Consider the following 8,730-nt stretch of genomic DNA (forward strand, 5'->3'; position numbering starts at 1 on the left):
TAGGGTCTACACACCTAAGGTCCGGTGACGCTAGGGTTGTAGAGATATATGTATGCGGAAACCCGAAAGTTGTTCGGAGTCCCGGATGAGATCCCGGACGTCACGAGAGGTTCCGGAATGGTCCGGAGGTAAAGATTTATATATGGGAAGTCTTATTTTGGTCGCCGGAAAAGTTTCGCGCTTTATCGGTATTGTACCGGGAGTGCCGAAAGGGGTCCGGGGGTCCACCAAGGGGGTCCACCAGCCCCGGGGGGCCACATGGGCTGTAAGGGGTGCGCCTTGGCCTATATGGGCCAAGGGCACCAGCCCCAAGAGGCCCATGCGCAAGAGATAAGAAAGAAGGGAGAGTCCTAAAGGGGGAAGGCACCTCCGAGGTGCCTTGGGGGTGAAGGACTCCCCCCTGGCCGCACCCTTCCTTGAAGGAAGGGGCAAGGCTGCGCCCCCCCCTCTCCCTTGGCCCTATATATAGTGGGGGGAAGGGAGGGCAGCAACATCTAAGCCTTGGGCGCCTCCCTCCTCCCCTGCAACACCTCTCTCTCTCTCGCAGAAGCTCGGCGAAGCCCTGCCGGAGACCCGCTACATCCACCACCACGCCGTCGTGCTGTTGGATCTCCATCAACCTCTCCTTCCCCCTTGCTGGATCAAGAAGGAGGAGACGTCGCTGCACCGTACGTGTGTTGAACGCGGAGGTGCCGTCCGTTCGGCACTCGGTCATCGGTGATTTGGATCACTGCGAGTACGACTCCGTCATCCACGTTCATTGGAACGCTTCCGCTCGCGATCTACAAGGGTATGTAGATCCACTCCTTTCCCCTCGTTGCTAGTAGACTCCATAGATGCATCTTGGTGAGCGTAGGAAAATTTTAAATTATGCTACGATTCCCAACAGTGGCATTATGAGCCAGGCCTATGCGTAGTTACTATGCACGAGTAGAACACAAAGAAGTTGTGGGCGTTGATGTTGCCAATTCTTCTTGCCGCTACTAGTCGTTTCTTGTTTCGGCGGCATTGTAGGATGAAGCGGCCCGGACTGACCTTACACGTACGCTTACGTGAGACAGGTTCCACCGATTGACATGCACTAGTTGCATAAGGTGGCTAGCGGGTGTCTGTCTCTCCTACTTTAGTCGGAACGGATTCAATGAAAAGGGTCCTTATGAAGGGTAAATAGAAATTGGCAAATCACGTTGTGGTCATACGTAGGTAAGAAAACGTTCTTGTTAGAAACCTACAAACCACGTAAAACTTGCAACAACAATTAGAGGACGTCTAACTTGTTTTTGCAGCAAGTGATATATGTGATATGATATGGCCAGAAGATGTGATGAATGATATATGTGATGTATGAGATTGATCATATTCTTGTAATAGGAATCACGACTTGCATGTCGATGAGTATGACAACCGGCAGGAGCCATAGGAGTTGTCTTTATTATTTTGCATGACCTGCGTGTCATTGAATAACGCCATGTAATTTACTTTACTTTGTTGCTAAACGCGTTAGCCATACAAGTAGAAGTAATCATTGGCGTGACGACTTCATGAAGACACAATGATGGAGATCATGATGATGGAAATCATGGTGTCATGCCGGTGAAGAAGATGATCATGGTGCCCCGAAGATGGAGATCAAAGGAGCATGATGATATTGGCCATATCATGTCACTATATGATTGCATGTGATGTTTATCATGTTTTTGCATCTTATTTGCTTAGAACGATGGTAGTAAGTAAGATGATTCCTTATAATAATTTCAAGAAAGTGTTCACCCTAACTGTGCACCGTTGCGAAGGTTCGTTGTTTCGAAGCACCACGTGATGATCGGGTGTGATAGATCCTAACGTTCGAATACAACGGGTGTTGACGAGCCTAGCATGTACAGACATGGCCTCGGAACACACGCAATACACTTAGGTTGACTTGACGAGCCTAGCATGTACAGACATGGCCTCGGAACACGGAGGACCGAAAGGTCGAGCATGAGTCGTATAGAAGATACGATCAACATGGAGATGTTCACCGATCTTGACTAGTCCGTCTCACGTGATGATCGGACACGGCCTAGTTGAACTCGGATCATGTTTCACTTAGATGACGAGAGGGATGTCTATCTGAGTGGGAGTTCATTAAATAATTTAATTATATGAACTTAATTATCATGAACTTAGTCTAAAATCTTTACACTATGTATTGTAGATCAAATGGCCCACGTTGTCCTCAATTTCAACGCGTTCCTAGAGAAAACCAAGCTGAAAGATGATGGCAGCAACTATACGGACTGGGTCCGGAACCTGAGGATCATCCTCATAGCAGCCAAGAAAGATTATGTCTTAGAAGCACCGCTAGGTGAAGCACCAATCCCTGAGAACCAAGACATTATGAACGCTTGGCAGCAGCGTGCTGATGATTACTCCCTCGTTCAGTGCGGCATGCTTTACATCTTAGAACCGGGTCTCCAAAAGCGTTTTGAGAAACATGGAGCATATGAGATGTTCGAGGAGCTGAAACTGGTTTTTCAAGCTCATGCCCGGGTCGGGAGATATGATGTCTCCGACAAGTTCTTCAGCTGTAAAATGGAGGAGAACAGTTCTGTTAGTGAGCACATACTCAGAATGTCTGGGTTGCACAACCGCTTGTCTCAGCTGGGAGTTAATCTCCCGGATGACGCGGTCATTGACAGAATCCTCCAGTCGCTTCCACCAAGCTACAAGAGCTTTGTGATGAACTACAATATGCAGGGGATGGAAAAGACCATTCCCGAGGTATATTCAATGATGAAATCAGCTGAGGTAGAGATCAGAAAAGAACATCAAGTGTTGATGGTGAATAAAACCACTAAGTTCAAGAAGGGCAAGTGTAAGAAGAACTTCAAGAAGGACGGCAAGGGAGTTGCCGCGCCCGGTAAGCCAGTTACCGGGAAGAAGTCAAAGAATGGACCCAAGCCCGAGACTGAGTGCTTTTACTGCAAGGGAAGTGGTCACTGGAAGCGGAACTGCCCCAAATATTTAGCGGACAAGAAGAAGGCCGGCAACACCCAAGGTATATGTGATATACAAGTAATTGATGTGTACCTTACCAGTACTCGTAGTAGCTCCTGGGTATTTGATACCGGTGCGGTTGCTCATATTTGTAACTCAAAACAGGAACTACGGAATAAACGGAGACTGGCAAAGGACGAGGTGACGATGCGCGTCGGGAATGGTTCCAAGGTCGATGTGATCGCCGTCGGCACGCTACCTCTGCATCTACCCACGGGATTAGTTTTAAACCTCAATAATTGTTATTTAGTGCCAGCTTTGAGCATGAACATTGTATCTGGATCTCGTTTAATTCGAGATGGCTACTCATTTAAATCTGAGAATAATGGTTGTTCTATTTATTTGAGAGATATGTTTTATGGTCATGCCCCGCTGGTCAATGGTTTATTTTTGATAAATCTCGAACGTGATGTTACACATATTCATAGTGTGAATACCAAAAGATGTAAAGTTGATAACGATAGTCCCACATACTTGTGGCACTGCCGCCTTAGTCACATTGGTGTCAAGCGCATGAAGAAGCTCCATGCAGATGGACTTTTGGAGTCTCTTGATTACGAATCATTTGACACGTGCGAACCATGCCTCATGGGTAAGATGACCAAGACTCCGTTCTCCGGAACAATGGAGCGAGCAACCAACTTATTGGAAATCATACATACCGATGTGTGTGGTCCAATGAGTGTTGAGGCTCGCGGAGGATATCGTTATGTTCTCACTCTCACTGATGATTTAAGTAGATATGGGTATGTCTACCTAATAAAACACAAGTCTGAAACCTTTGAAAAGTTCAAGGAATTTCAGAGTGAGGTTGAGAATCAACGTGACAGGAAAATAAAATTCTTACGATCAGATCGTGGTGGAGAATATTTAAGTCACGAATTTGGTACACACTTAAGGAAATGTGGAATAGTTTCACAACTCACGCCGCCTGGAACACCTCAGAGAAATGGTGTGTCCGAACGTCGTAATCGCACTCTATTGGATATGGTGCGATCTATGATGTCTCTTACCGATTTACCGCTCTCATTTTGGGGTTATGCTTTAGAGACTACCGCGTTCACTTTAAATAGGGCACCGTCTAAATCCGTTGAGACGACACCGTATGAATTATGGTTTGGGAAGAAACCTAAGCTGTCGTTTCTAAAAGTTTGGGGATGCGATGCTTATGTCAAGAAACTTCAACCTGAAAAGCTCGAACCCAAATCGGAAAAATGCGTCTTCATAGGATACCCTAAGGAAACTATTGGGTATACCTTCTACCTCAGATCCGAAGGCAAGATCTTCGTTGCAAAGAACGGGTCCTTTCTAGAGAAGGAGTTTCTCTCGAAAGAATTGAGTGGGAGGAAAGTGGAACTTGATGAGGTGATAGTCACCCCTTCCGAACCGGAAATTAGCGTAGCGCGGGAAAATGTTCCTGTGGTGCCTACACCGACTGGGGAGGAAGTTAATGATGATGATCATGAAGCTTCAGATCAAGTTGCTGAACTTCGTAGGTCCACAAGGACACGTTCCGCACCAGAGTGGTACGGCAACCCTGTCATGGAAATCATGTTGTTAGACAACGGTGAACCTTCGAACTATGAAGAAGCGATGGCGGGCCCGGATTCCGACAAATGGCTAGAAGCCATGAAATCCGAGATAGAATCCATGTATGAAAACAAAGTATGGACTTTGACTGACTTGCCCGATGAGCGGCGAGCCATAGAAAACAAATGGATCTTTAAGAAGAAGACGGACGCAGATGGTAATGTGACCATCTACAAAGCTCGACTTGTCGCTAAGGGTTATCGACAAGTTCAAGGGGTTGACTATGATGAGACTTTCTCACCCGTAGCGAAGCTGAAGTCCGTCCGAATCATGTTAGCAATTGCCGCATACTATGATTATGAGATATGGCAGATGGACGTCAAAACGGCATTCCTTAACGGCTTCCTTAAGGAAGAGTTGTATATGATGCAGCCGGAAGGTTTTGTCGATCCTAAGAATGCTAGCAAAGTATGCAAGCTCCAACGCTCAATCTATGGGCTGGTGCAAGCATCTCGGAGTTGGAACATTCGCTTTGATGAGATGATCAAAGCGTTTGGGTTTACACAGACTTATGGAGAAGCCTGTGTTTACAAGAAAGTGAGTGGGAGCTCTGTAGCATTTCTCATATTATATGTGGATGACATATTATTGATGGGAAATGATGTAGAATTATTGGAAAGTATAAAGGCCTATTTGAATAAGTGTTTTTCAATGAAGGACCTTGGAGAAGCTGCTTATATATTAGGCATCAAAATCTATAGAGATAGATCAAGACGCCTCATTGGTCTTTCACAGAGTACATAACTTGACAAGATATTGAAGAAGTTCAGTATGGATCAGTCCAAGAAGGGGTTCTTGCCTGTATTGCAAGGTGTGCAATTGAGCACGGCTCAATGCCCGACCACAGCAGAAGATATAGAACAGATGAGTGTCATCCCCTATGCCTCGGCCATAGGGTCTATTATGTATGCCATGCTGTGTACCAGACCTGATGTAAACCTTGCCGTAAGTTTGGTAGGAAGGTACCAAAGTAATCCCGGCAAGGAACACTGGACAGCGGTCAAGAATATCCTGAAGTACCTGAAGAGGACTAAGGATATGTTTCTCGTTTATGGAGGTGACGAAGAGCTCGTCGTAAAGGGTTACGTCGACGCTAGCTTCGACACAGATCTGGATGACTCGAAGTCACAGACCGGATACGTGTATATATTGAATAGAGGAGCAGTAAGCTGGTGCAGTTGCAAGCAAAGCGTCGTGGCGGGATCTACATGTGAAGCGGAGTACATGGCAGCCTCAGAGGCAGCACAGGAAGCAGTCTGGATGAAGGAGTTCATTACCGACCTAGGGGTGATTCCCAATGCGTCGGGCCCAATAACTCTCTTCTGTGACAACACTGGAGCTATTGCCCTTGCGAAGGAGCCCAGGTTTCACAGGAAGACCAGGCATATCAAGCGTCGCTTCAACTCCATTCGTGAAAGTGTTCAAAATGGAGACATAGATATTTGTAAAGTACACACGGACCTGAATGTAGCAGATCCGTTGACTAAACCTCTCCCTAGGGCAAAACATGATCAACACCAGGACGCAATGGGTGTTCGATTCATCACAATGTAACTAGATTATTGACTCTAGTGCAAGTGGGAGACTGTTGGAAATATGCCCTAGAGGCAATAATAAATGGTTATTATTATATTTCTTTGTTCATGGTAATTGTCTATTATTCATGCTATAATTGTATTGTCCGGAAATCGTGATACATGTGTGAATACATAGACCACAACCTGTCCCTAGTAAGCCTCTAGTTGACTAGCTCGTTGATCAACAGATAGTCATGGTTTCCTGACTATGGACATTGGATGTCATTGATAACGGGATCACATCATTAGGAGAATGATGTGATGGACAAGACCCAATCCTAAGCATAGCATAAAAGATCGTGTAGTTTCGTTTGCTAGAGCTTTTCCAATGTCAAGTATCTTTTCCTTGGACCATGAGATCGTGCAACTCACGGATACCGTAGGAGTGCTTTGGGTGTGCCAAACGTCACAACGTAACTGGGTGACTATAAAGGTGCATTACGGGTATCTCCGAAAGTGTCTGTTGGGTTGGCACGGATCGAGACTGGGATTTGTCACTCCGTGTGACGGAGAGGTATCTCTGGGCCCACTCGGTAATGCATCATCATAATGAGCTCAATATGACTAAGGCGTTAGTCACGGGATCATGCATTGCGGTACGAGTAAAGAGACTTGCCGGTAACGAGATTGAACAAGGTATTGGGATACCGACGATCGAATCTCGGGCAAGTAACATACCGATTGACAAAGGGAATTGCATACGGATTGATTGAATCCTCGACACCGTGGTTCATCCGATGATATCATCGTGGAACATGTGGGAGCCAACATGGGTATCCAGATCCCGCTGTTGGTTATTGACCGGAGAGGCGTCTCGGTCATGTCTGCATGTCTCCCGAACCCGTAGGGTCTACACACCTAAGGTCCGGTGACGCTAGGGTTGTAGAGATATATGTATGCGGAAACCCGAAAGTTGTTCGGAGTCCCGGATGAGATCCCGGACGTCACGAGAGGTTCCGGAATGGTCCGGAGGTAAAGATTTATATATGGGAAGTCTTATTTTGGTCGCCGGAAAAGTTTCGCGCTTTATCGGTATTGTACCGGGAGTGCCGAAAGGGGTCCGGGGGTCCACCAAGGGGGTCCACCAGCCCCGGGGGGCCACATGGGCTGTAAGGGGTGCGCCTTGGCCTATAAGGGCCAAGGGCACTAGCCCCAAGAGGCCCATGCGCAAGAGATAAGAAAGAAGGGAGAGTCCTAAAGGGGGAAGGCACCTCTGAGGTGCCTTGGGGGGGAAGGACTCCCCCCTGGCCGCACCCTTCCTTGAAGGAAGGGGCAAGGCTGCGCCCCCCCCCCTCTCCCTTGGCCCTATATATAGTGGGGGGAAGGGAGGGCAGCAACATCTAAGCCTTGGGCGCCTCCCTCCTCCCCTGCAACACCTCTCTCTCTCTCGCAGAAGCTCGACGAAGCCCTGCCGGAGACCCGCTACATCCACCACCACGCCGTCGTGCTGTTGGATCTCCATCAACCTCTCCTTCCCCCTTGCTGGATCAAGAAGGAGGAGACGTCGCTGCACCGTACGTGTGTTGAACGCGGAGGTGCCGTCCGTTCGGCACTCGGTCATCGGTGATTTGGATCACGGCGAGTACGACTCCGTCATCCACGTTCATTGGAACGCTTCCGCTCGCGATCTACAAGGGTATGTAGATCCACTCCTTTCCCCTCGTTGCTAGTAGACTCCATAGATGCATCTTGGTGAGCGTAGGAAAATTTTAAATTATGCTACGATTCCCAACATTTCCTACGTTCATAATTCAAAGATTAAACTTGTACAATTAAATATATGTACTAAAAAATCTAAATTAGATCATTATTTTTCGAGAAAATCCAGGCCACTCGATATTTCCTACATATTCTAGCACAAGTCATGCCAGAATTCACGGAAAAATCCGGCACGACCTTTCCTAAAAAAGGACATATCAAGCGCCTGAAATTTGCCGAACGGAAATTAATCAACACTCCGGCAAAACATAGGCCACTCGGAGGTGTAACCTGAACATGACCGGCCACTTGGGCAACCACATATCCTATTTGAGCAACACAGGATATACATGTTTTTATCTACATCATATATATCTTATAGGACTCATATTGACATGGAGATTTGGCTGGTCTCACCTCGAGGTCGGAGGGGGTCGGTGACGGGGACGACGGCGGGGATGATGGAGGGGCTCCTTGATTTCTGCAAAAGCAAAAACCCTATAAGTTATCACTAATACATCCCGAATAATTGCTTAAAATAAAAAAATAACAACAAATATGACATGTTCAACTAGTTCTATTAATTGAACTAGTTCTTACTAAATATAAACTTACTATAAATAGAAAAAAACTAGTTCTTTCTAAAAATAAAGTAGTTCAACTAGTTATATTAATTTTCTTACTAAAAATACATTAGTTCTATTAATTCAACTAGTTCAACTAGTTTATTAATTTACTTACTAAACTAGTTCAACTAAAATTAAACTAGTTCAACTAGTTTATTAATTTACTTACTAATTATTTTAAACACTTACTAAATAAACTA

The sequence above is a fragment of the Triticum aestivum genome, chromosome 4D (genome assembly GCF_018294505.1).
Source record: "Triticum aestivum cultivar Chinese Spring chromosome 4D, IWGSC CS RefSeq v2.1, whole genome shotgun sequence".
In the NCBI taxonomy this organism is placed as follows: Eukaryota; Viridiplantae; Streptophyta; class Magnoliopsida; order Poales; family Poaceae; genus Triticum; species Triticum aestivum.